The sequence below is a fragment of the Rhyacophila brunnea genome, unplaced genomic scaffold (assembly GCF_057557595.1).
Source record: "Rhyacophila brunnea isolate RB1 unplaced genomic scaffold, BYU_Rbru_1.0 scaffold_18, whole genome shotgun sequence".
Taxonomy (NCBI): domain Eukaryota; kingdom Metazoa; phylum Arthropoda; class Insecta; order Trichoptera; family Rhyacophilidae; genus Rhyacophila; species Rhyacophila brunnea.
In genome coordinates, this window is record NW_028232837.1 from 28,984,098 (window position 1) to 29,011,692 (window position 27,595).

A 27,595-nucleotide genomic window follows, 5' to 3' on the forward strand; every position below is an offset into this window, starting at 1 on the left:
AATTTGCTTAGTCGATTCGTGTTTCAGGGTAGCAGGGTATCCCTACAAGTACATATACATCATCGTAGAATATTGTAAAGAAGTATGAAATTAATAGTCTTGAAGATAAAAGGATATATTATATTATTAGAGGCAGAATGACTTATCATTTTATATGGAATTTTGGCGCTCATTATCTCTTTTTAATTTTAAATCGATATGGCCGTGTAACATAATGTGGCATTTTAGCACTGACGTGGTATTACATTTTCTTTATAAGTAATTAGTAATTAGCATAACATTGTTTTACAATGAATACTGATTCGTCGTTCTAGCACTAAATAAAAATGAGTCAAATGACGTTCAAATGTCATTTTGTCAAAATTTCATGTTACGTCATTCTGGTTCTAAGTTTCGATATATCTATATATCGGAATAGCCTTTAGCTTAGCTGCTTAGCACAACAAAAAAGTGTTTGGAGATTTTTTTCTAAATACATGTATTTATTAAAACTATCCACGAACCTACTAAAGCAACTAAAGCAAGCTATTTTAACTTATAATCATACAGCGTAGGCCGTAGTATCAGTTATTGGTACCCACATAGGTAGGTATTTACAGTGAGTAAACCGAATACATAATTATGTATCTATTGATTATTTCAAAGAACGCTTAATAAATAATGCCATGATTTTACATGTTACTATATAGGTAACATAAATTAAAATTTTATTTAAAAATAAGTGGGTAAGTACTTATAGATTTTTTTAAAACCTACATATTTTTATATCCTTTTCAACATTTACAGATCGTACATTAGATACTTAGACTTTTGGTATATGTAAACAGTAGGTATGTTCTCATTAAGCTGACATACCCAATGTTTTCCTGCTATTTATTTATGTTTTGCATCAATTCAGTAGGTACATCTTTATCTACATCTGTATTTACATGTTTATCTACATGTAAATATTACTATGAATATGTAGGTACCTAGGTACCAACTTATACTTTGAATAAATAAATAACTAAAAAGTAAGTTGTTTATTTTTCCGGAAAATACGGATTAGTACATTAAGACACCCTAGAGAAAACATCCCTTACTTTAAGCCATTCTCTCAAGTCGCGGCTTTTATTCTTTTCAATGGAAATCTCGTTACAAACAAAACATTGCTTATCTCAATCATTTAGGTGCGCGCGCATGATCCCCCTTTATTTCAACAATTTTCCCGCGAAAATCTCCTGTTCAACAGGGAAAGCATGCCCGGTCGTAAATCCGTCTGGCACGAAATTGGCGGTTTAGCTTAACCGAAAGGGGTCGGGGGTCCGTAGCCCCATAAGGTCCAACTCCCGAAGCTTAAACAGTTTCTAAACAAACCAGCGTTTGGACCTACTACCTGATATAACCCGATAAGACCCTAGCTGATCATACCTGGAATGATATCCAATCAGTGCGTTCGCCTCCCCGAATATCAAAATAGTGCTTCGCTCTGATTGAAGATTGGCAAACTTTGATTGGGTTATCGGAAATGAATCACTGGCGATAAGCAGGAAAAATGATAGGATAGCTGCGGTCTTGAATAAATTACTGATGTAAGAAAAAATGCCTGCCGGTATTTTCTTTATTACTTATAATATTTTTGAATATAAATCGAGGTTAACTCTGACTACAGAAATACTTGTGTAAACAAAAGATCATTATTATTCATTACACAAATAATGTAAAGTCGATTATAAGAACTCTATCTAGTATCTATCTATTGTTAAGTAGTGTCGCCCAAATATCTACACTTCATACTTAATGTATCATAAAATATATGAAATACAATTTCAATTCAGTTACATATTTAAATAGGTAGGTACCAAGTAGGCTAAGTAACTAAAGTATTCTTGCAAATTTATATGTAGTTAGGTAGATACATCACATTATTTTATTATTAACTGCGTGGAGAGAATTCCAAGTAATTTTATTTGTGAAATAAGATATGATTTCCCATTATCGATAAAGAATCGACCCGCCACAGCTTCGATAAGCTTCATTTATTTTTATATAATCTGCCTTTGTCCAATAAAATGTATGATTGAAACAACCCTTTCAATGGTTTTCTTGCATGCGACCAAGAAAGACGCCGCGCTTTATATCAATAAATAATTTTGTTTTACATTATATTCTTGGCACATGACCAGGACTGAACGGTATTTCTGCAAAACGAATGCAAAATTATTTATATTTCATATTTCAGTACCTATACAAGACAAAATAGAAGTCAACGAAGGTTAGAAAAAATATCTTTGTTTACGAAATAGAAGCTTTTTATAATGAAATAAAACGAGGTAAGTAGATAGGTATCTATTTCTATATGTAGGAACCTATCTACTGCATTGACATTTTAAACATAATTTATTATCTACTTACATATTATATTCAAAAATATTTTGGTAGGAACTTTATATTAAAAAAAAAAAAAACCACTGATATGATTTTTATCCAATTTTATAATAACTAGGATGAAAACATAGTAGGTATACCCACCCATTACTAAAAGTTTCACCAAGCATACGCAGGTAGTTAATTATTTTCATTTAAATTCTAATGGGTCTAAATTCAAATTGTATCAAGTACCGTTGGACGATAGTATTAATACCTACCTAATTTCATTTAGATATATTCGAAATGGAAAAATACAAAAAAATAGTAAGTATTTATCTTGTTTATTAAATTGCTATAAAGGATAGAGCAAAACAATAATTTATCAGTGATAAATAAAATTTTAGTACTTATTGGGTATTTTTATCACATACTGACCTACTTAATTAGAAATACCATATACGTATATCGAGTCTATTAACAATCTAAATATAGTTAGTATCATATAACCAAAATAACTTAATTTTTATTCTGTATTTCAGCCCTGTCATTTTTTGGATTTAAATAGGTTTAGATTTGTCATAAATTGATTTCGAAATCACAATAAAACAGTAGGTATTTGTAAAATAATGTAACGAGATTCATTCATATTGCAGGCTGCTTGATCGGTGTTTTATATGTATGAGTATTGTTGGGTCAGGCACATCAGTGGCGTTTTTGAACGTTAAGCGGGTCAATAGACTGAATTATTGAAATAATAAATAAGTGGTTGAAATACCTAATTTTCAGTTTTTTACATCCTATCAAAATGCTACTTTCATTAAAATGTGGATTTAATTCAATATGTTTTGTTTCTTTTATTTTGTTAACTGTCAATTCATGGTGGAACTGCATTGTATTGTTGTTTGATTTAATAAAATGCATTTTTTTGTAGTAGATACTTATTCCACTTTAATAAATAAATTTGGACCGGTTTCGTCCGCCTGAGAGGGACATTTCAACTCCTTCTGTCCCTCTATAGTTACAAGTTACAAGTTAAACAATACAGTTATCGCCAAATGCGCTTAAATACATAGTACAATACAAACGAGGTGTAAAATTTATTATAAATAGTAGCCATGAAATAGGTCAAAAATACTTGATAATAATAAATATAGGTAAAACACAAATTAAGAAGATTAGATAGTAATATATCCTATATTCTTTTGTATGTGCCTAACATGAAAGTAAAAGAATAAAACCAATTATAACTTTAACATGGCCACAAACATTAAAGAGTTTAAAAAAAATGAACCTTTACGGTGCCATTAGATAGATTAATCGCACGATATACAGCATCATGAAACTTCACATCCGTTCTGCGACGGGGTATCATGAAATCCGCAGAGTTACTAGTGACATTGGTTGGAACATGAAAATTAAAACTTGCCATTATACAAGGATTGTAATTAAATGAACCCACATAAAGATAGATAGAAAAGCTAGCAAAAGATCAATCACTCCTATTTGATCCTACACACTGTGTTCATAAGATATAACATTATGTTTCATTTAGATTTTAATTTGAAATACTGCAGAACGTATCTGATCCAAGTGCCTGATGGTGGTTACAATTAATAAGATTTATTATATAAATAATCTGCATAATATGTAGGCATTTATCATTATGTTACAGCACATTAAAAATGTTTATGTGGAGAAATGAAAATGCTTGAAAAACACTGGCCTTCGTAATTTTATTCTATGTTTTAAATATACATAGATATACCTATGTTATTACTTATTAGATGTTTATGGATATTATGTATATTATAAAATTTAATCTTAATATATAAAAATTAATATTTGTGTGTTTGTTTGTTCGTATTTAATGCGCAGCCATACCGTTCATCCGATTGCGATAAAACTTTGTAAACTTATTGCTTGCACTTGCGGGAAGAGTATAGGCTATACTAATATATAAAAATGAATGTCTGTCTGTCTGTATGTCTGTGTGTCTGTCCCTTATGCGTTCCTATACCATTCATCCGATTGCAATGAAATTTTGGTAAGTGGTTGTATGCACACCCATGAAGGTTTCTGAATTAGAAAAATCATCATCTTCTTCTTCTTCTTCATTATATTTTCTTTTATTCGTATGGTTCCTATACCATTCATCCGATTGCAATGAAATTTTGGTAAGTGGTTGTATGCACACCCATGAAGGTTTCTGAATTAGAAAAATCATCATCCTCTTCTTCTTCTTCATTCTATCGTCTTTTATTCGTATGGTCCCTATACCATTCATCCGATTGCAATGAAACCTTCGTCAGTTGTTGTGGTAACACCCGCAATGGTTTTTGAATTAATACAACCATCTTCTTCTTCTTCTTCTATTCGTATGCGTTCCTATTCCATTCATCCGATTGCAATAAAATTTTCGTCAGTAATTGTGCCAACACCCGCGAAGGTTTCTGAATTAGCACAACCATCTTCTTCTTCTTCTTCTTCATTTTATCTTCTTTTATTCGTATGGTCCCTATACCATTCATCCGATTGCGATGAAACCTTCGTCAGTTGTTGTGGTAACACCCGCAATGGTTTTTGAATTAGTACAACTATCTTCTTCTTCTTCTATTCTATATTCTTCTATTCGTATTCGTTTCTATTCTATTCATCCGATTGCAATAAAATTTTCATCAGTAATTGTGCCAACACCCGCGAAGGTTTCTGAATTAGTACAACCATCTTCTTCTTCTATTCTATCTTCTATTCGTATGCGTTCCTATACCATTCATCCGATTGCAATGAAATTTTGATCAAGTGTTGTGCTCACGCCGCAAAGGTTTCTGAATTGTTACAACTATTTTCTTTTTCTTCTATTATATCTTCTTCTATTTGTATGCGTTCTTATACCATTCATCCGATTGCGATGAAATTTTGACCAGTTGTTGTGAGCACGCCCGCAAAGAGTTCTGAATTGATACAACCATTTTTTTCTTCTTTTTCTTCTATTCTATCTTCTTCTATTCGTATGAGTTCTTATACCATTCATCCAATTGCGATGAAATTTTGACCAGTTGTTGTGCGCAAGCCCGCGAAGGTTTCTAAATTAGTACAAACATCTTCTTCTTCTTCTATTCATATGCGTTCCTATACCATTCATCCAATTGCAATGAAACTTTGGTGAGTTGTTGTGCGCACGCCTGCGAAGGTTTCTGAATTAGTACAACCATCATCTTATTCTTCTATTCGAATGCGTTCTTATGCCATTCATCCGATTGTGATGAAATTTTGACCAGTTGTTGTGCGCACGCCCGCAAAGGTTTCTGAATTAGTACAACCATCTTTTTCTTCTTCTATTTGTATGCGTTCTTATGCCATTCATCCGATTGTGATGAAATTTTGACCAGTTGTTGTGCGCACGCCCGCAAAGGTTTTTGAATTAGTACAACCATCTTCTTCTATTCGTATGCGTTCCTATACCATTAATCCGATTGCAATGAAACTTTGGTGAGTTGTCATGCGCATGCCCACGAAGATTTCAGAATTAGAAAATCATCTTCTTCTACTATTCGTATGCGTTCCTATACCATTCATCCGATTGCGATGAAACTTTTGTCAGTTGTGTGCGCACACCTGCGAAGGTTTCTAAATTATTATTATATAACATACAAAGTTTGTTGTTTGTTTGTTCCATCCAATTTTGATTTTTTTTTACTACATATTAATAACATTAATAACGTTTTCATATTTTGGATTCGATTTTAATTTAGTGTTCCTATGTTTGACCTTTACTCCTATTAGAATTATTTTCATATTGCCATATTGTATTACACAGATATTTTAATATTAAAAAAATAATTTCCTCTTATTATTTTTCAAATATCTAAGATAAATATAACCACGAAGCGACCCTGTGCGAAGCCGGGTACTTCAGCTAGTAATATATAAAATACTGAATGGATTTTTATTTCATTCAAAAGTCAACAGAGAATTTCCCCCTTGATTATAAAAAAAATGTCCCGCGCCACTGTGGTTGGCCATGAATACTGTATCAATAACAGTCAAAGATATTTTGTCATGCGAAAAAATAATCATACCGTAGAACATTATGTTTAATAAACTCTCTAAATTATCTATATTATGTACTAACCATAACTGAAGCCTATTTATATCCATTCATATTGACATTTTTGAAAACGAATGCAATTATTAACGTATTATTTCTTTCGTTTTCACACAATGCCTACGGCTTACCTACGCCATATTGAAAAAATATCGTTATTAGTACCTACTTTAAAAGGTGTTTAATAAATATGATGGGTATATTTTTGTTCGGTGAATTTATTTTTTAATAATATTTTTAGAAAATGGTTCAAGAATATTAATTTAAACAAACCGACATAAACGCCATAATATCATAGGCATAAATTAAACATGCCACGATTCGATTGATTGAAATTATATTTTTTTTTAATAACTAATATGTAGATACTTGGTTGGTATAACATGATGAAATTTGATTAATTAATATACCTACTTACTTACTTATATGGTTTAAAGATTTTTATAGGTGGTCAAATTTTCGCTCTGGGGGCATATTTATTACTTTAGACTGGATAAGTGATTTGTTTAGAAACATACCATATTAGCGTGAGGTATTGAGGATAGTTTTGATAGAAAACTAGATATAGGTAGTCGGGTGGGCGCCAAGCAAGTGAAATTGATGCAAGGTGTAAACGTAAACAATGTCCATCATAGCAAATGTATACCTACTCACATATTACTTAAATACGTTAGATACGTTAGAGTTGTATTATAGGTACATAAATTAAATTACGTACCTACTTATAGGGTTAGGTTATAATTGTTAGGTACCTACCTATCTACGTACATAACCAAAAAAAAATTGAAATACTCAGGAAGATATATAGGTATCTACTCGTTTTATAATATCGTAAACATTAGGTATTGTAAAGAATATCAACTTATAGGTACATTTTAGAAAATTATCTACATATTAAGTACCTACTATATTTTTATAGGGATATATATATATAAGTATTTGCAAAAAGTGTACTTAAACATTGAAAATAATATTTTTAATAATGCTATTTTGAAGAGTCCAACCAGATTTCAAAATGTTATTCTAAAAAGTAAATTTAGCTAATATTAATGAAATCCACCTGATTCGCCAGATTCACTCATGGAATTGTAATTTCAACTTATAAGTCGGATTTCTTCCTTTCTTGTATACGTTTTAAACATAATAGGTAAGTAGGTATGTACCAACATATGTACCTAGATTGAAATAGTATTATATTGTATCCGAAAATATATCATTGCAAAGAAAACATTGGTACCGATTTTATTACAATACCATTATAATATTTCTTATGGGATGATGAGAACATTTTATGTATACCTATACACACAATAATAATACTATCATAACCATGTCCAGAATCAGATGCATTGGCGCAAATTGTCATTTTTTACGAAAACTTCCTTTTCGCCAGTATACTATAATATAGTACCTATATAGTATGTATATTAAGGCATTAAAAATAAATTAATAAAAAGAAGTAAGTAGATATTAGCAAACAAAATCACATAACTACTAACAGTCATATAACAGATGACAGTGGAACCGGAAAGGTATCAATCCTCGTAAAACCTTCCGGTTTGGCTTGATGTGTATGGCTGAAACTCCTTCAGGGAAGGCATATGCAGCATTACAATATGTTAAATGACTACGATAAGCCTCGTCGTCTGTATCTTACCACACTCGCAAAGTGGGACGCGGATTCGGTTCAGACACACACTATATTTGCGTATAAGAATAAAACCTGGAATCTTGTTATAAGAGTATCTATGAAAAAGAATAGAAATTTTCTAATTGGGAGCTTGAAATAAGAATGATAGACAGCGACAAATGGCATTTAAAGCAATCGTTATGTGCAAAAATTATTACATTATTTATTATTGCTGTGATTATCCATTTCAACTGTTAAAATACTTATTTATTTGTCTCATTAATCATTTTAAATGAGTAATAATGTCAATTATTTTCATTATATTATTTACTTATTTGTGAAAGCGATGGTTTACTTATGTGACTTTGTCCAAATTTTTGGTCTTATTTGCAACCCATTTTTAAATCCTTGCACGTCTTTAAAAACGATTTTATTTTATACTGTACATAATAGGTTGAATCTATATCAAATCCGCAACATAACTTAAGAGAGTTTGAGATTTATTTACCCTCCCTAATAATATGTAAGCAAGTATAGGTAGGTACATTGGGGTGGAGACTGTGATACTAGGATTAATATTGTGGTTTTTCAGTTAAACTTTCTAAAAGCTCTGTTTACGAAATGATGATGCCAGACTGAGTAATCTTGGCACGAAACATAAATAATACGAAGATTACTTTTGATAAGTTATCCAGACCACATTTACACAAGAAGCTTTTCTCAGCTCAAAGCCCAGTGGCGTAACAAAATAATAGACTTTATTTAAGTAAGTAACTTCATTATTTGTCAATATCTACCTATATTCACTGTGTAGAACGTGCCAGAATATTTTTTAAGTTCATTTGTCCCCGTGATGAAATATATCAAGCTGAGCTATAACTAATACCTCCACACAGTTACCGTTTATGGTACACACAATGTTACAATTAAAGCGAAATAGGTATTGCAATTAAAAAGCTATTATAATTTACACGAATGGTATCAAAGTAATTTGAATGCCATTAATTACGGATTTGGAAAATATTTTTGGATATGAAACAATGCATATCTACATACAAATATCATGCGTATCTATAACTAACTACAACTTCCTGATCTTCGTGTGGTCTATGTTTGTTGTCTTCTTTTAAACGCTGCTATCTTATTGGCGTATATTTTTAACTATTATATACCTCCAAAAATAGCTGTATTATATTATAACAGAGTTATACAAACTGTTTTCGACTACTGTGTCTTTCAGAGCATATTTTTCATCGACACGTCCCAACTGTGATGAGTAATTATTAGGTGAGTTGAAATTAAAATTGTTGATTGTTGTTTTAATTTAATAAAACGCAATTTTTTTGTAGTATCTACTTATTCCACTTTTAATCAATAAATTAGGACCGGTTTCGTCCGCCTTAGAGGGACATTCAGAGGGAAAATTGATTAAAAGTGGAATAAGTACTACAAAAAATGCGTTTTATTAAATTAAAACAACAATACAATGCAGTTCCACCATGAATTGACAGTTAACAAAATAAAAGAAATTAAAATTGTTGACACAAGTCAAGCATGTTAAAATTATGTTATTAAACCATCCAATCAACCTCAAAGACCTGTATAAGCGTGGAAACCCTTATAAATGAAATATGTATTATTATACATATTATAGGTACACGCAGTAAGTAGGTACCTAGATATCTACGTACCTACATATCACATTTTAACAGTACATCTGTAGCTTCTGATGAAAACTATGACAAATGACACATACCTACTGAAAAATCCTCAGTAAAATGCGATATTTGTTATTGTACATACGTACCTTGCATAAAGTACCATGATTTAAAACAAAAAGGTAGGTAGGTACTCTGTAATGATTCATACTTACAGATGGAAAACGTGCGGTATTTGTAAGTATTTTATTAATAACCATGCCCTTGCGTTTTCGTACAAGGCGTTTTATATACTTCTAGTTTTCTATTATGTTTGTTTTTCAATGCCCCTGACTACCCTTTCCATTCTAGTACACTTTGAGTCTTCCGGCGACCCTCAGGGGGGCGATAGTGTCTACTTTTGCGAACATTACTATAGATAGAACTTGCAGACGACGACTATTATAAAAAATGATTATCTTCACTCATCTTTTATTGTAATACGTGTATTATTTAATTATAAAAATATACTATTCTACTCCTATACCACGTAACAATAATCAATGTGCCACATTAAATCCTATAAAGCTCCATGAATATAAAATAAACGCCCATAGATCATAATTGAGTCAACGCAAACTTATTTAAAAAAAACCACTTGGAGCTCGAATAACATGCTCCTAATGTCCTATGTTAACACGAAAAATTGAATGAAAACAGTAGATCAGTAAGTATATAATAATGCTTAGAATGAGAAACAAAACATAAAATGAAAGAGTACCTAATTGTATTGTTGTGTTTATATTGTCTATGTAACTACTTTTTTCACTTCCCCAACCATAGATATTACTTTTTTTCAAAACATGGCGGAAATGGATAGTCTGACAAATGGTTCAAACCGGTAATGTTGTATCTATGAGTGATTCCGGAAGATGGGATCTACGTCCAGCTGAATTAATATGTAATCAATTTGATTAGTGACTATGACTGTCTGCATTTATGATTTTTCAATGAAACCAACTTTATGCAAGGCGCTACCTATTTTAAGCGCGCCACTTTCGCAAGCCATGCATGAAACTTCATAAGCGTGTGGCCGTGTGCACCCAATTTATGAAATATGTCATTTGTATGCAACAGCTCGTAGTTTTGTAATGCAGAGCTGAAAGTCTAGCTGGAAAAGTAGAGGATGTTGACAATGCTTGGAAAATATAATAGAAATGAAAGAATTTACTTATACTTTATCAATATTATATAGGTAGGTAGGTATGTAGGTACCTAAGTTTTATGATTCATTGTTGTAGCAATTTAAGTAGGGATATAGGTAGCTACCTAGTAGGTAATATAAATATACCAACCCGTAGGTACAAATGAAATAAGAGCATAAGTATCTAATTATGTGTTTATTCATAAAATTATAGTTAGGTACCTAAGTCAATTATGAATCTATCTACCTACTTGATACCAATATAAATTATGTAATCCTAAAAAAAATATGATGATGACATTGCTACAGATATAATATATATAAGTTAAATAGGATTGAATATACCTACCTACTTAACGAGTTTTCACACACTTCACCTCAGTTTAAATTTCTATTTTTATTGTGCATTCAACACATACCGATCATGTTATGTATAATAGCCGTAACTAGGTATCTACTTATAATATGCGGATATCGACGTAATAATATCGGGTGGTTTTTACATGCGAAATTGGTCTCTAATTTACGTGCTCCAGGAGAAAATGCGTTGAACGTTGCGTTGAAGATATTTTTACTGTTACATACTTAAATAAAATTAATATACCTAGGTACCTACGGGGTTCAATAAAGTATTTATAATCAAAGATTTTGAATAAAAGATGGATAGAACTTTTCACTTTCTCTATAAAAAAAAATGAAGCAAAACACTATCGGCTGCTAAGGTGGACCTAGCAATAAAATTAGTATACCTACACGTGCATTACTATAAAAATAAATATGACATTTAAATTAAATTTTCTATGGAAATTAGTGGCAGGGCCGAACTTAGATTTATAAAAGCCAATCTTTATAAAATATAAAATTTGAGTTTCGTGTAATAAATTATTAACTGTTTTCTTTTACTATAGGTAAATGCAAATAATTTTATAAAAATACGATAGCAAAATAAGATTTTCAAGATACATATGACATATTTGCAGTAACACAAGGTTTATCTACATACTTACGCAAGTAAAAAAAATCGAAATATTGGTACCTACCAGTGGTACAATTAATAATGTTTTTCTTATGATATCATAATACACCTACACTTCCATAAAATTAGTTTCAGTGACCCAGGATTTGATTCAGCATCTTCAGGTTATTATACCTGCCTACTTACTTATACTTATATATAAGCATATGCATCATTATATAAGTAGGTATAAAACACCAAACATGGCGAAATGCAAAATTCAGTTCAATGAAAGCAATAATGTAATATAAAAATATTTTTTTTTCTTAAATTTAATTTCCATCATGAACATCAAGCTTTTGAATTGTGAAAACCTGAAAATATCATAAAATAATACTTATTATTATATAAGTACCTCAGATTACTTATTAGTGTTATGGTAGGTAGGTACTCAGATTAAAACAGAAATTATAATTAATTTGTATTTTTTTAATACACTGGAATACTTTTATTTGGATACTTATCTCTTAGAAATATGTTATTGCTTAATTGTTTAAACTTTAGACTAATACCTTGTGAAAAGCATCTTCTCTGTTGAAATTAACTTTCGAAAAGGTGTAGGTAGGTACCTACCTACTTAATTCCAGTCTTGTTTTTCAAACAATGAATAATTTTCTTTTAAATACGCTAAATTAATAAAAAAAAAAACAAAAGTTGAATAAAGAATACTATTCAAAATGAAAGAGTATTAAAAAACATTATCCTATAGGCTTTCTGCAAGCGTTGGGAAACATGCGCTATTAATGTCTGAGTGCGGCCCTGTTTGGTAAATTTTCGAGAGTACTAGACTTACATTTAGGCTATACCTATCCCTTTAGCCTCTCGGGGGAGTCTGTAACCCCTAGAGAGCGCGTATCCAGGTGGCGGATAGGAGAATGCCCTAATCAAGGGTAGGAGAAAAATAAAATATCTCCCGCGGACCAACAGACCTGGCCCTCCAGGTTGGGGGTTGGGCAGAGGGTTAACCACTCTCTCCCGTGAAATCACCAAAGGTTACTAATACTACACAATGCCTCGGACATATGGCAACCGCTTCTAGACGACCCGGACCGAAAAATGGACTACGAATAGGATTTTGGAACGTACTCAGCCTATACCGAGCTGGCGCAGCTCAAAACCTAGTGGAAGAACTGTCAAAATATAAGGTCCAAATTACCGCCATCCAGGAAACCCGTTGGCCGGATAGCGGAGAACTTATAGTCGGACAGCATGTTATCTACTATAGCGGAAACACAGAGGGGAAACATGTTTTCGGAACAGGTTTTGTGGTCGCTAGAGAAGTAGCAGATGCTATACTTTCTTTTGAACCCGTAAACGAGCGCATATGTGTGCTCAGAATCAAAGGAAGATGGTTTAATATATCACTTGTGAATGTACATGCCCCGACAGAGACTTCAGGAGAGGCCGAAAAGGATAATTTCTATGATCTCCTTGAAGCGACTTTTGACAGGCTACCGGGACATGATATCAAATGTGTGCTAGGAGACTTCAATGCGAAAATAGGGAAGGAAGCTGTATTCAGACCCTTTATTGGAAAAGAGAGCCTACATGATCATTCTAACGAAAATGGTAAAAAAGTGGCTCTCTTCTGCAGCGCCAAAAACTTAATCGCCCGAAGTACCACTTTCCCTCGTAAAAATATACATAAAGTGACTTGGAATTCAAGGGACAGGAAGACCTTTAACCAGATTGACCATTTTCTAATTGATAGACGACACCATAAAGCTATTGAAAACATTCGAAGCTACAGAGGCGCTGACTGTGATACGGACCACAACTTATCGATAGCAACCTTTAGGGAAAAACTTAAAAAGACAGCCCACGCAAATGCGAAGACGAGAGTGAAGTACCATATAGAAAAGCTGACAACTCCAAACGGAAGAGATAGCTACAGAAAAGAGTTAAAAAACCAAATCGGAAAACTCACCGAAGGAGAAGCCTGGAGTATCGATGAGAGGTGGAAGAGACTAAAAGAAGGAATGGTAAAAGCTGCGGAAGTCTCGATAGGACTGGCACCCAAGAAAGTAAAGTGCCCTTGGTACGACGACACTTGCCGACAAATGGTGGAGGAGAGAAGAGCAGAAAGAGCGCTCTATCTGCAAAATACGCAGAGCGAAGAAGCACAGAAACGATATAGCGAGACGTGCAAAAATGTCCGAAAGCATCTGAGAAAGTGCAAACGAAGCTTCATCAAAAGTAATTTTGAGCAGATGGAAGAAGAAGCAAAACGAAATAAAACTCGATCATTCTTCTCGAAAGTGAGCTTTGAAAAAAGAGGCTTTCAACCTAGCACGCTACAAATCAAAGATCAACAGGGTCAGATAGTGGCAAACAAAGAGCAAGTGCTAAACATATGGAAGTCCCATTTTGAAAACTTACTTCAACGCTCTGTACCAGATGAACCTTTGGAATCGCCAGAAATCGCGACAGCAGAACCTCTTATACCGCCACCAAATAAGGCAGAGTTGATGGGAGCACTGAGTTATTTAAAGAATAACAAATCGGCAGGAAACGATAATATTCCATCGGAGCTTCTCAAGCATGGAGGAGAAACCTTTCTTAGTGCCATGCTTGAGCTACTGCAACAAATATGGGAGGAAGAAAAGATCCCTAAAGCATGGAAAGAATCACTGGTCTGTCCTATCTTCAAGAAAGGGGACAAACTCAACTGTGCAAACTACCGTGGCATCTCTCTTCTTCCTACTGCATACAAAGTTCTGTCGAACATTATTCTCGAAAGAATTCTACCATATGCCGAAAACATTCTTGGTGACTACCAATGCGGCTTTAGACGAAACCGCAGTACTACCGATCAAATCTTTACACTGCGCCAAATCTTTGAAAAGAAATGGGAATACGCCCAAGATGTACACTGTCTCTTTGTAGATTTTAAAACCGCATATGACTCTATTGATAGAGAAGCTCTCTGGAATATATTGAAAGAATTTGAAATACCGTCAAAACTTATAAATATAATAAAAGTATGCATGGACGGATCCAGAAGTAGAATTCATATGCAAGGTAGTATATCAGAATCTTTTAAGGTGACAGCAGGACTAAAACAAGGCGACTCCTTATCACCAATGCTGTTCAACTTAGCTTTAGAGAAAGCCGTTAGAGAAGCTCTGAAAGCAGAAGGTGGAGTTACCCTGAATGGGTCCCATAAAATATTGGGCTACGCAGATGATTTGGTGGTGCTCGGAGAATCTGAAGAAGAAGTCAGAGATATTTTCACTCCTCTGGAGGACACAGCGAAAAGGTTGAATCTACGAGTAAATGTGGGAAAGACCAAGTATTTGAAAATGACAAGAGGCATTGAACCCTCTGGAAACATTGGAATAAGAAACTCCTCGTTCGAGAGAACCTCTCTCTTCAAGTACTTGGGCTCCAACATTACCTCTAAAAATGAAATGTCCCTAGAGCTCTCTGACCGACTGAGAAGTGGAAATGCAGCGTACTTCGCGCTGAGTCGTCTGTTCAGGTCCAAAATGCTGTCCATCAAAACGAAATTCCGGGTGTATAACGTGGTCATCAAGCCAATCGTCATGTATGGATGTGAAACGTGGGGTTTAACAGAAAAACAAGAAAAGGCGCTCCAAGTGTTTGAAAACAGAATCCTCCGGAGAATACTTGGACCCGTCAATGAGAACCACCGGTGGCGCATCCGCACAAACGCTGAGCTCTTCGACCGATACCAACCTAGAATCACTAATATTCTGAGGTCAAGAAGGCTCAGATGGGCGGGCCACGTTGTACGATCTGAACGATCTAGAACTTTCTATAGGATTTACAAAGGCACACCAGCTGGCACTCGACCTCTTGGCCGCCCTCGACGGAGATGGGCGGACAACATTCAAAGGGATGCGGAAAGGCTGGGGATAGTCAACTGGGAAGAGAGAGCGCTGGACAGAGATGCCTGGAAAAACGTTGTGCAGTCGGCCATGGACCTGAACGGCCCCTAGCGCCAGTTTAATAATAATATCCCTTTAGCAGAAGATTTTTTATCAACATATTTGATTATAATACTTATTCTAAAGTAAGTTATACTTTATTACTATAAATATCAATTAATACTTGAAAGGCATGTTCATTAGTGATAAGATAACATTGTACCTAACTATTTTATTATACTTAGGTATGTGTGTATGTATAATAGTTACGTTTTCATTAATATTAGGTGTATAATATTAATTACATAAATTATCGTAAGTTTTGCAATACATTTGATAATAGGTATCTATGTGAAAGTGTAAACAGGTCATCATTTATTTTGGGCACCTGCATGACTTTCTAATAAAATCTATTCAAATACTACATATTTAATAGTAGCTATAGGGACGCAAGAGTTTGTATTCTGGAGCATTTTCTAAAATAAGACACGTCCCATTTGAAGTAGCGTCATTTGAGTGATCAGATCCCCGAGCTGGAAAGACGGAGATTTTTCATAAAAATATGAGTCTTTTGAAAATTACATCTATCACCACGTAAAGAAAGGCATTCGAAGGAAATGTTTGTCGTGCGTGTTTCCAATAAACGGTTCCACGGAATACAAGTAAAATTACACATTTTTTATTAGCACAATGAAAACAATACGTGTATCGAATAATGCGTCCATACTTAGGCACATACCTATCTCGTGTTTATTTTATTTGGACACAGATATTCTTTTATTTCATTATATACCTACATCACCATTGGCAACCATTGTCATATAAAAAAACTTCTGTGCTTCAATAAAATATCTTCGTATGTAAATGATCTAATTATACTTATAGGTTTTTTAATAGTAATATCTAAACTACATATGTATAGTTATTATATGACAACAACTAAATATAGATAACTACAAAAAGCGAGGAGTATCAGTAATTAGTAGGTTAGTACTTATTTTTTCATTCGGAACTATACGGAACAGATTAATAAGGTTCTATAGCTAAATAAATATCATTGAGCTTATTATTCTAAATCGTACGTAAGTAATTCAAAAATACCAAATTGGTAGTTAGGTATATAAATAGTTCAATATTATTACCACCGAACAGATTAACATTAGGTTTCTACTAATCACGACAATATATTTTAAAATATTCACATTTTGTCATTAGACGTTTTCTAGGCGAAAAAATGACTGAAAACATGGTTTTTATTAATTATTACGCTTTGACATGCTTCCTCTAAACCCAATATTTATTCGGATACCTACTTGAAATAAATTAGTTTAACTTCAATCAAACGTGTGTATATCAGTGGCGCATCCAGGATTTAATATTGGGGGGGGGGGGCAAGGAGGAGAATGTAAATCAGTCCCATAGGCTCTTTTTCTTTTTCAGAGCCTAATTTCTCATTTATCGGTCTTTTGTCTATTGCACTCGGTGTACCTACACCCTGGTCCCCACATCCTGAAACGGGCCCTCAGGCTAGCATATTTGGCGGCCCCCCTACCTACCGCTAAGGTTAAAGGCAGTATGAAACACTAAATTAACGTTTTCCAAATTGTGTTTTAGTTCTAATTAAGGGTATTTATATAGTGAATTATTGGCGATTTTTAATACATCTACTTTAATAATGGAGCTGTCGAGTATCGACACATAATAATCAAAAAATATTTTGCACAATTATATAAGTAATTGAAAATGTTCATGGCCGTGAAGTATAATAGCGCCGCAGGCGACTTTTTTTACTATTAAAGCTAATTTATGATGTGTGTTTATCTCACTTATCTGGTCAACCCGACACGCCGGGCCCCCCATAACCCGGGCCCCCCAGCTAGAGCTCTGTCAGCCCTCCCAAGCTATGACCTATACCACTCCGGAATTCTGGTGGACACGAAGAATTTTTTGACAGTTCCATTAGGGATTGGGTTTCTAAAAAAACCCGACATTTTCGAAATTTTTGTGTTAGGAATTAAAATCTAAGAAATTTTTCTGTAAAGGTGCTGGTGAATTACATTCTGATAATTTTTATTTTGGGGGGTGCCAGGGCCCCCTGCCCCCCCCTGGGTGCGCCACTGGTGTATATTATATAGTTCCCTACTCCATTTATTAGATTTTGACTCAATTGCTAATCCATAAATATAATCTCCAATTACGTGGTATTCATAGCGGGATAACGATAAAGTTATGGAAAGTACCCTCCCATTTGTTTGTACTCTGACTATGTAAATGTAAACTAACCTAACCAACGTAAGCGAAGCTCCCACCCATTGTTTGAATACATTATTAGAATATAAGTAGTTTGCTTACTGATTTGTTTTATTAATCCTAAGTAAAGAAGCGAGGTGATTTGTGTGCCCGAGAGGCAAATTAACAATACCTCAGCTTGCACGCGAGACGTTCTTTGAATCGTTGATTAAAAAACCCAGACTGCCAGCGAACTCTATGAATGGCAGGTCGAACTATACGAATTGAAGCATTTCCATTCTAACTGGTATCTCATTTTCTCCAAATTGGAAACATTTTGTACTGTCTGCACGGCGCGAGCGGGTCTAGCAGATGCAATGTTTCATAATACACTCGCGCATAGAATATAGTATGAAGACTGAAAGAAATACGATGTAAACTGAAGTGGTTTTGATGGAAATTCAAACAACTCCTTCTGTTATTAGTGTTGAAGTAGAACTTTCAACATAGCGTTTGAATTTTTAATCATATGAATCACTGATTTCGAACGTCATGATAGATTGATTTACATATTACAAGCTGTTTTTAATGATTTTTCATTTAAATTTAAAAAAAAAATTGTAAAGAAAAATTTTCAATAGAGGACCTACTAAAAACAAAAATTCTCTTAAATCAAAAAAGACAGCTACTTGGTTAAACACATACCGAAAATAATCAAATTAATTTATTAAATGAGTTAGTATTTGAGGAGGTAGGTACTTAGGAGAATTCCATAGGTTGTCATTATTGTTTGTAATAAATCATTGATCATACCTTGTCTTCAATAATTATTAATAGATTTTATCAGAGATTGTTGATTTTATTATTGCAAACAAACAATTACTTATTATATTACATTGAGAATTATACAGAGAATTTAAAAAATATATACCCAACTATAGAGAAACAATAATATTAAGTGACAGTCGGTGTAAAATTAAACTATATTAGTACCTACCTATATAATTATATAAACCAATAAAATAATACTTATAACACTATTGATATACTTATATACTAGGTTTCCCTAAGTATATAAAATACCTTCATTCAGTCCCCTGGATACCTCATGAGTACCTAACACAACGACTACGTCATTGGATTCCTACGGTCAATTGCTGTCTGAAATACCCAGTTGAACGGCACTCACCTGTTTTATCCGTGAAATAAAAATAAACATTTAACAAAAGAACTATCGACAAAAATAACTAATAACGGAACTTAATATAATATTAATATTTGGTGCGTACTTATAAATAGGTTCGCCGTATACCTTGTGTACCTACCTGCCTACCTATAGTTAATATTATCTGGTAAATACCATCTAGGTATATTGAATATCAGATCTACAAAGTAATCGTTTTGCTTAGAACATTCATTATAAACTGTCATTCTCTCTTTATAATAGATACTTAGGTATATTAATGATAACCTTTCGGCGATGTAAAGTTATCGATTGTTCTATACTTTGAACAATATTAAGTACTATAGTTATAATTAGCAACCTATAACGACTCATCTATTATAAATTTTCCGAATCATTCTCAATAATCACTGTAAAATGATTTTTTTCATTTTTTTTTATTAGGAAATAGGTAGATATCTACGTACAAAATAAAGATATATTTACGCACCATATATTAACTATAAAAATATACTAATAGACAAGTATAATAGAGATTATTATAGATGTACAAGTAAGCAGGTGTACCAACCAGACTACCGGTCTGTCTTGCAAATACAATTGCAGGCACAGACTTTGCACCAGCCGAATAATATAATGCGAGCTTTTAGTCCCGCGTAACAAGCCTTGCATGCAAAATGAATGGCAATGCAGTTTCATGCGCCAGCCGGCAGGGGCGCTGCTTAATTCAACCTCCGCCCCAAACTAACGCCTCCGGGGGTGGCAATTTCCCCTCTGAGCTTTGTTTGCGGCAAGTTCCTTCTTGTTTGGGTAGGTAACTCGGCGAATTTCTAGCGGTGAGCTCTGATTATTTTTTAGTACTAGTACCTTAGATTATAGAAAAATATAGATAGAGCGATAGTGAGTGTTTGTTCCCGAACAGATGACGAATTTTTTCTCGCGCTTGGGTCAGCCCCACCACGCGTCCTTCACGCCCCTTTCAAGGGTTTTTCGGAAATACGTGACAGTGTGCGTGAACATTTGCTTGGCGTAGTGTTGCCAGATTTCGAATTATTTTACAAGCGATTTAATTTTATATTATATTAATAAATATTAGCAGAGTGAATTTTGGTAATACGAAATATATTTAGGTAACACACAATCTCAAAAATACGAATAATATTTATTACATTCCTATTTATAGTGTTCGGAGAAATAAAAAAAACATGTTTTCATAAAATTTTATTTATTATTAATCAAATAATACATTCAATTAACGATTCAAACATATTTGCTAAATAAATTATGTAGCTGGTACCTACCGACTTAGAAGTATAAGTAAAGAAAAATATAAAGCGTCAATTACATTGAGCTACTTTACGAGCTGTTTGTTGGCAAATTTAAAAGCGGGCGATTCAGCTACTGCGATTGTGATGATGACACACAAAACTTTCCATTCGCTGAGAAGCCACAAGCCAGCGACTATTTTGACAGAACGTAGTTCGTTTTTTCACCGGGAGGTTGCTACTGCGCAGACGCAGTAGGCCCACACGCCGGCGTGTTGCGTGTAAAGTTGACCGGCTTTCAACTTTTCTCGGTAGATTGTTTACAATCTGCTTGTTCAATGATGACACTAAGCGACTTTACAGGCAGATTGTAAATTCGGCAACAAGCAGCTCGTAAAGTAGCTCCATGTAATTGACGCATAAGTAAACACAAAAATACCACAATCTATAAAGATTTTAAAAATAGACCCATTATGTGGGTCTATTCTATACTTATCGAACACTAAATTGATAAATAGTATCAAACTTAGGGTAGGTTTGTATCAAAATATTAGCACTTATTGTAACAATTACACGAAGCCGGTTTTTATTGTTGCAATAAGTGCGATATTTTAACAGCAGCAAGATAGGTGCTGTTAAAATATATCACTTATTGCAACAATAAAAACCGGCTTCGTGTAATTGTTACAATAAGTGCTAATATTTTGATACAAACCTACCCTAAGTGTGATAATATTTTTCACTTTATCACTTTAGCGGTCGATAAGCATAGAATAGACCCAATGATAAAAATTGGTTTATTCTGAATTTTAAATATCGAAACATTGGGTAATGATTATATTGAAAAAAAAAAGAATTACAAATCTATGGATACATGCTTTTCCATCCACCACCCGCCACGTCTCAACACCCTTTCAGGCATATACCGTGGCGTAACGAACGAGAAGCGTCCTTCAAAATTGTGCTGGTAGCATTCCCTTTCAACCGATGAATGGGAACACTACCAGAGGATGTGATTGGCACCCTGCTATTTAAAGCATTCTACATAAGCATGTATCGAATTTTATAAAACCAAGCTGACAGAGCTCGTTGACGAAGCCACCGTGACCGGTTAAGAACTAGGAAGTCCAATGGTCTGGGCTATCTATATACATACTATTCGGAAAGAACAAAGACGTTTACACAAATCTAGTAAATCTAAAAAAATCAGACACATAAAACAAAATTACGTAAATTTACAATCATATAGTAGGTACATCGGAGATGGCACGTTTTAAAGAGGCAAGTGTCGCGTTCGATAAATGCTGGAGAACACGTTATGAGCAGCTAACACTAAAAATGAGACATATTTAGTTTAAATGTGAATAAAATATGTATTGGAATTTGCTAGGAATATAATTCTGAAAATTAAACATGAATTTTAATATAAAACGAAAATTCATATAGACATTCAAGGAATAAGAAATTATAGCCCTTGGTTTTGGATTAGTTTTTTTTTAAATTGTCGTTTTGTATACAAGTTTTTCAACAAACTCTGACGTTTCGAAATATAGTGTGGTACTTACGAATCCGATAAATAAGTGATAAATGATATTTAAAAACTACCGCTATATTTTATACACCAGCAGCCGTAGCTGATTTATTCATACAACTAACAGATAAGCTTGAATACGAAATATTAAAATATGTGTATAATATCGCAAAATGTGTAATATTATTTTAAAACAGATGAAATCAAAAATCACAAATCTGGCAACATTTTTACCCACACTTGCAGAATTCTGGCGTGTACGCAACGAAATGTAAGCTAATCAAGGAAATGATTTCAGATTACAGAATAATATAGAATAATCACTGTTTATGAAGTACTCATAAGTGGAAAGTAATCCCATCTTCCTGTTTTTGGTTCCTAGATGTGTTTTGACATCGTTTTATAGAACAAGACGGCATATTTTCCGATTTTCTTGTAGATGTTGCCGGCACAATGTCAGTTTATCGACTGACTGCCATTTTTGTGGCGTGTTGGCTATGCACTTGCTAAAACATGACTCACTAAAATCGGCTATTGCGGAGGGCTTGACTAGTACTTAACATTACTTCAATAGATAAAATGAAATAGGTAGGTAGTTAAGAAATAAATAAGTGTTTCAGAACTAGCTGAATATATTGGAATGGGTTAAGGGTCGATTGGACTGATTGGATCAATCGAGCCTCGCACATGGGAATAAAAACTTGAACCACGAGCAAAGTCGATTTTTAAGTAAAATAAAATATATTATCTTGGTAGGTAGGTACCAACCTACAATATTGTATAACATTTATTACCCGTGGGCCCTGAGCAGTAGAATCATTGAATTAATAGGAAAATTCAGGGACATTACTCAAAAGTATCTGTAGCGTATTTTTAATAAATATATTCAGGACTAGTACGTAGGTAGCGTCAGATAAAATACCTAGTTAATGTTGGATATTTGAAAAAATGTATAATTTTGCCGGTAAAAGGACAAAAAACATAATTTTGACTGGGTAGATGGGTACCTAATTTACCTAGTACCTAGGTAGCATTGTTATAATATGACATAAAATGTAGTAGTCTGTTGTGCTTGGGGGCTGGCGCAAATGCACCAACAGGATCTTATACCTACTTGCTAGTAGAGGAAAGACAGATTCTTTAAGCATTGCGGCTACGACGAAACTGCTATGTTAATGTCATTTGACAGTTACGATACCAACACCTGAATGAGTCGCCTGCACTGCCACAGGAATCCGACACCATTATACTCATTAATCTATATTTTATCTGAATTTAATGAACTTCCTTTGACACCATTTCACCACGCCTATTAATTATTAATATATTCTTTACAATAATTTTGCAATAAAGTTTTCGTTAATTCTACGATGTTTATTGTTTAGCGTGTTGTCAAGTAGGTTTTCAGTAATTTGGCAGTGGTCACGAAACACGATAGGTCCGAAATCATTCTCAATTACAAGAATTTGTTCAACGAATACTACGAGTCGATTTGTTATTGTATCCGTAAATATTAAAAATCCTACCATCTGGTAAACCAGTGAGTTCCATAATTGGTATAAACTTTGATCTGATAATCCTAATTAAAATTTGTATTCATGCAGGTAAACTGTCCTGCTTTGATATTTTTTAGAGAAACATTTGATTCTTTAAGATTTAAACTTCAATGAAATTTTTCCGATATTCCTAAATCTTCAATTATCTGAATGAGTTTGACTAACTATTGTACATTATATTTTCATTTACTAATTTTTTACATCCGTTGGTCATTGGCAGGTACCTACCTAGTTAGTATTTACTCGATACGTTACGTACCTAGGTGTTTATTATTGTCCAGCGGATTAATTTTTCCATTGTCCATTGTTCGAATTTTTATTTCAATACCCATTCCAGCGCCCATCTTGTGTAAGTTTCCACACAACCTCTTTGCATTGTTCTGACAATTACCTTTGGGTGGCAGTTTTCTCTTCCAAATTTCCTTCTCAAACACATCCGTGACATTTTCAAAGCCATTACTGTGGTAACGTGATGATATTTACGAAAATTGTCTTGAAATTACACTGTTTTGTGATCTGTTTATTTAGAATAATATCCATTTTATAGTCACTGTCTGGTAAGGAATTATTAGTTCCCTACCCTACCTACGGAAAAACTTTAGGGCTGAATATTATACTGTACCTATTTATTCATATCTATTATCTATCCATGTAAAAATAAAAATTCTCACTGGAGTTTTATAAACTTAGGTAAGTATACCTATGTCAAATTAAGAATATTATAGGTACTTACAGGAAAAATATTCAAAGCTAATAGATACTTTATTTCAATTCAACGGAATTGTATACCATAACAGGGTGTAATCGTAATGGTTTGAATTACATAATTAATGACAAAAATATAAATAGGTAGATATGAATTAATTTATCATTTATGTAGGTACCTATACGAGTTTCCAAATTGTTGAAGGTTTAAAAGAGAAAAACTATAGCTAATATCTGAATTCTGAAAATGGGCACATTAGCTGTAGGTAGGTATAAGTATTAGCGACTTTAGTACCTACCTATTTATAAGATAATTTAAGTCAAATTATTGTGCTTACCTACGCGTGATTTATAATGAATTTATTACAGTAATAGTAATGATATTAGAAAGACTTCCGTTAACCAAAGAACTGTTAATAATAAGCACAAGTACCTACCTACCTATGCAAAATGAAGAGATACACGCTTCCATGTAAAATACAGGCAAACTACCATATAGAAAATTGTATGGCATTAGTTAGACACAATTTATTCAATAAAGAGGAGGGATAGAGCCAGAGCCAAGTTTTAATGAGTAAAAATATGTAACCCTCGGAAAAATATTTGAAGTTTTGATATAAAAGTAAGCCACAAAAACAGAAAAACTTGCCGGGCAAATAATAATGCCATACCAACAAAACACTCCAGAAATCCTGCACAGTTCAGTTTTGTTTTCAGTCATTTGTTTTCAGACAGCGTAGGATATGTATTACAGTAGAGTGAGCTTGCACGAAGATGAATACCTATTCTAAAGTTAGCTTACTTCTACTTGCAGAGCGAATCTAACTTTGGCTGCGGAAGAGTATTCGGCGAGCTGGGTTCAACATTTACAGATTGTTGGTCTCCGGATTCAAAGATTTTTCAATTTGGTAATCAATAATATCACCGTAGACACCTTGTGATTATGTTATATTGTAATATAATGAAGGAAAAACTAGTGTAGAATTGTTGATCAAATTAAATATAAAAGCTCATATTAGAATATAGAGCATCCACAAGCTACACAAACTTCTGGAAAGTACAAAAAGACCCTCTGATCAATCGATCATCTACTAGATAAAAGCCTCCCCTATCTCCCTTCACTATTATCGGTCTCTAGTTCATCGCAGCCACGTACATCTGCCAAACTTTATGATTTCTTCCATCCAGTGGGTTTTAGGCAATGACATTAATATAGACGAATCATCTGGAAAAGAAAATGACACTCACTTTATTGTCGGGTATGCCGAATGGCATAATCTGTTCTAACGCCATTACAATAAAGGTGATATTGCTATAAATTCCTGATGCTTTTTGTTGGGTCTGCCGAATGGTTCGGTTCGAACGGGTTCGCTCAAATGAACATTGACATTAGAAACAAAGCTCTAACGCCATTACAATAAAGGTCATATTGCTATAAATTCCCGATGCGTGATATCGCATAATGGAATTGCGTGACGTCTACCTATACATGCGAATGCGCGAATTTACTTGCTAGCTACTGTATTGAGTGAGTCGTCCATTAATAATGTCATTGGTTTTAGGGCATCCAAAAATAATATAGGTACCTATCACATTTCACTGTTTAAAAACTTCTTCGTAAATCAAACTAATTTCGTAAAATGGACGAACTGTGTAGATTCACATGTTCAACGAACTGGATCGGTAGAGAGTAGTTTGGGTAACAGCAGTGCTTTTATAAGAATGAACAACTTTGTTTGGAAGCTTTTTGCAAAGAGACTTTTCACTGATTGTTTTTTGTTGTTATTTAATAAAAAATTCTCGACACACTTTGCTACAAGATAATACACCGAATACATGGATATACTAACGGTATATCTAAACGTTTAAGGGATGAAACGGTAGTCTGATAGCTTACGAGTGTTTGAGTGAGGTAGGTATATACCTACTTAAATACATATTGTATTTAAATGCACTTGTAAGTGGTTCACTAATAAGATACTAGTCCCAAAATATCCCATGTCTGATTAATGGATGTTGTGGTTAGCAAATAGCAGATTAAGGAGATAATAGTGAAGGTTATTTAAATATGCTTTTTATTGTTGGTATGACGCGGATTTAGAAATTCCATTTTTTATTAAGCTATAAAATTGGATATTAGGTAGTTATATATGTATAAGTATTTTTAAGTATAAACAAAGGCATAAGATTTCCTGCTTAAACTAAAATAGAGTAAAAATTAACTATATAGCAGATGATAATAATTATCAGCCTGTTAAATTGTAGTGAAAAATACTGTTGGAATTTAGGACAAATTACTGATTAATTTTCCAGAAACTTATTGAATGAAAGATAAATAGAGGTTTTACATAGAATATACATAGAAATACATAGAATCAAATGGCTACTGGTTGTCGCTAGGCAAACAAACTTCTAGTTGCTAGAGAACCCTTAGCAACCAATTTAGAGACTTGATCGAGCTCGCATATTTTAAGAAGCAAAAGTCGGTACATTTTAATTAAAATTAAATACTTAAGTAATAATATATTTTCATGGTAGGTATCATACTATATTTTGAATTAAGTAATTATTTATTTTACATTTAATGTTATATTTTTTTTACAATAATGTACCTTAACAAAGTAAGATTTTTTATTTATTTCAGAGTTCTATCTACTTTTATGAAGCAACTTATGCGCAGATTAATCCAGAAGGTTTATTAATTAAAAGCTTATACCTATCAATAAAATCAAGAATTTGTTAGAGGTCATTAAAAACTTCATAAGTAATAATTTTCATTCATAATTATAACTAAAACCACTATTAGATAGGTATATTCAAAGGGGTTTCATATAGAAAATAGAGCCTTCTTTAGCTTCCTTAACAAGGTAGCTAAAACAAATGTCAATTTGTCGCATTTCACAACAAATACCGAAAAAAGGTTCCCTTTGCCTTTGAAACGTTTTATTAATTTTAATGGCAGTAGTGAACATAATATTAATAGACAAAATTATCGATACTTTAAAAATACAAAATATTATATTTACCATGTACCTACCTATAGGCAATGATATTATTAATGGACAACGCACTCAGTACAGTAGCTAGCAAGTAAATTCGCGCATAGCGACATTTGCACATGTACCTATAGGTAGACGTCACGTGACAAAATGTCGCAATTTCCATTATGCGATATCACGCACCGGGAATTTATAGCAATATCACCTTTATTGTAATGGCGTTAGAACAGTGTTCCTAGTATCAATGTTCATTTGAGCGAGCGATATTGATATTAAAATATGAATTATGCCATTCGG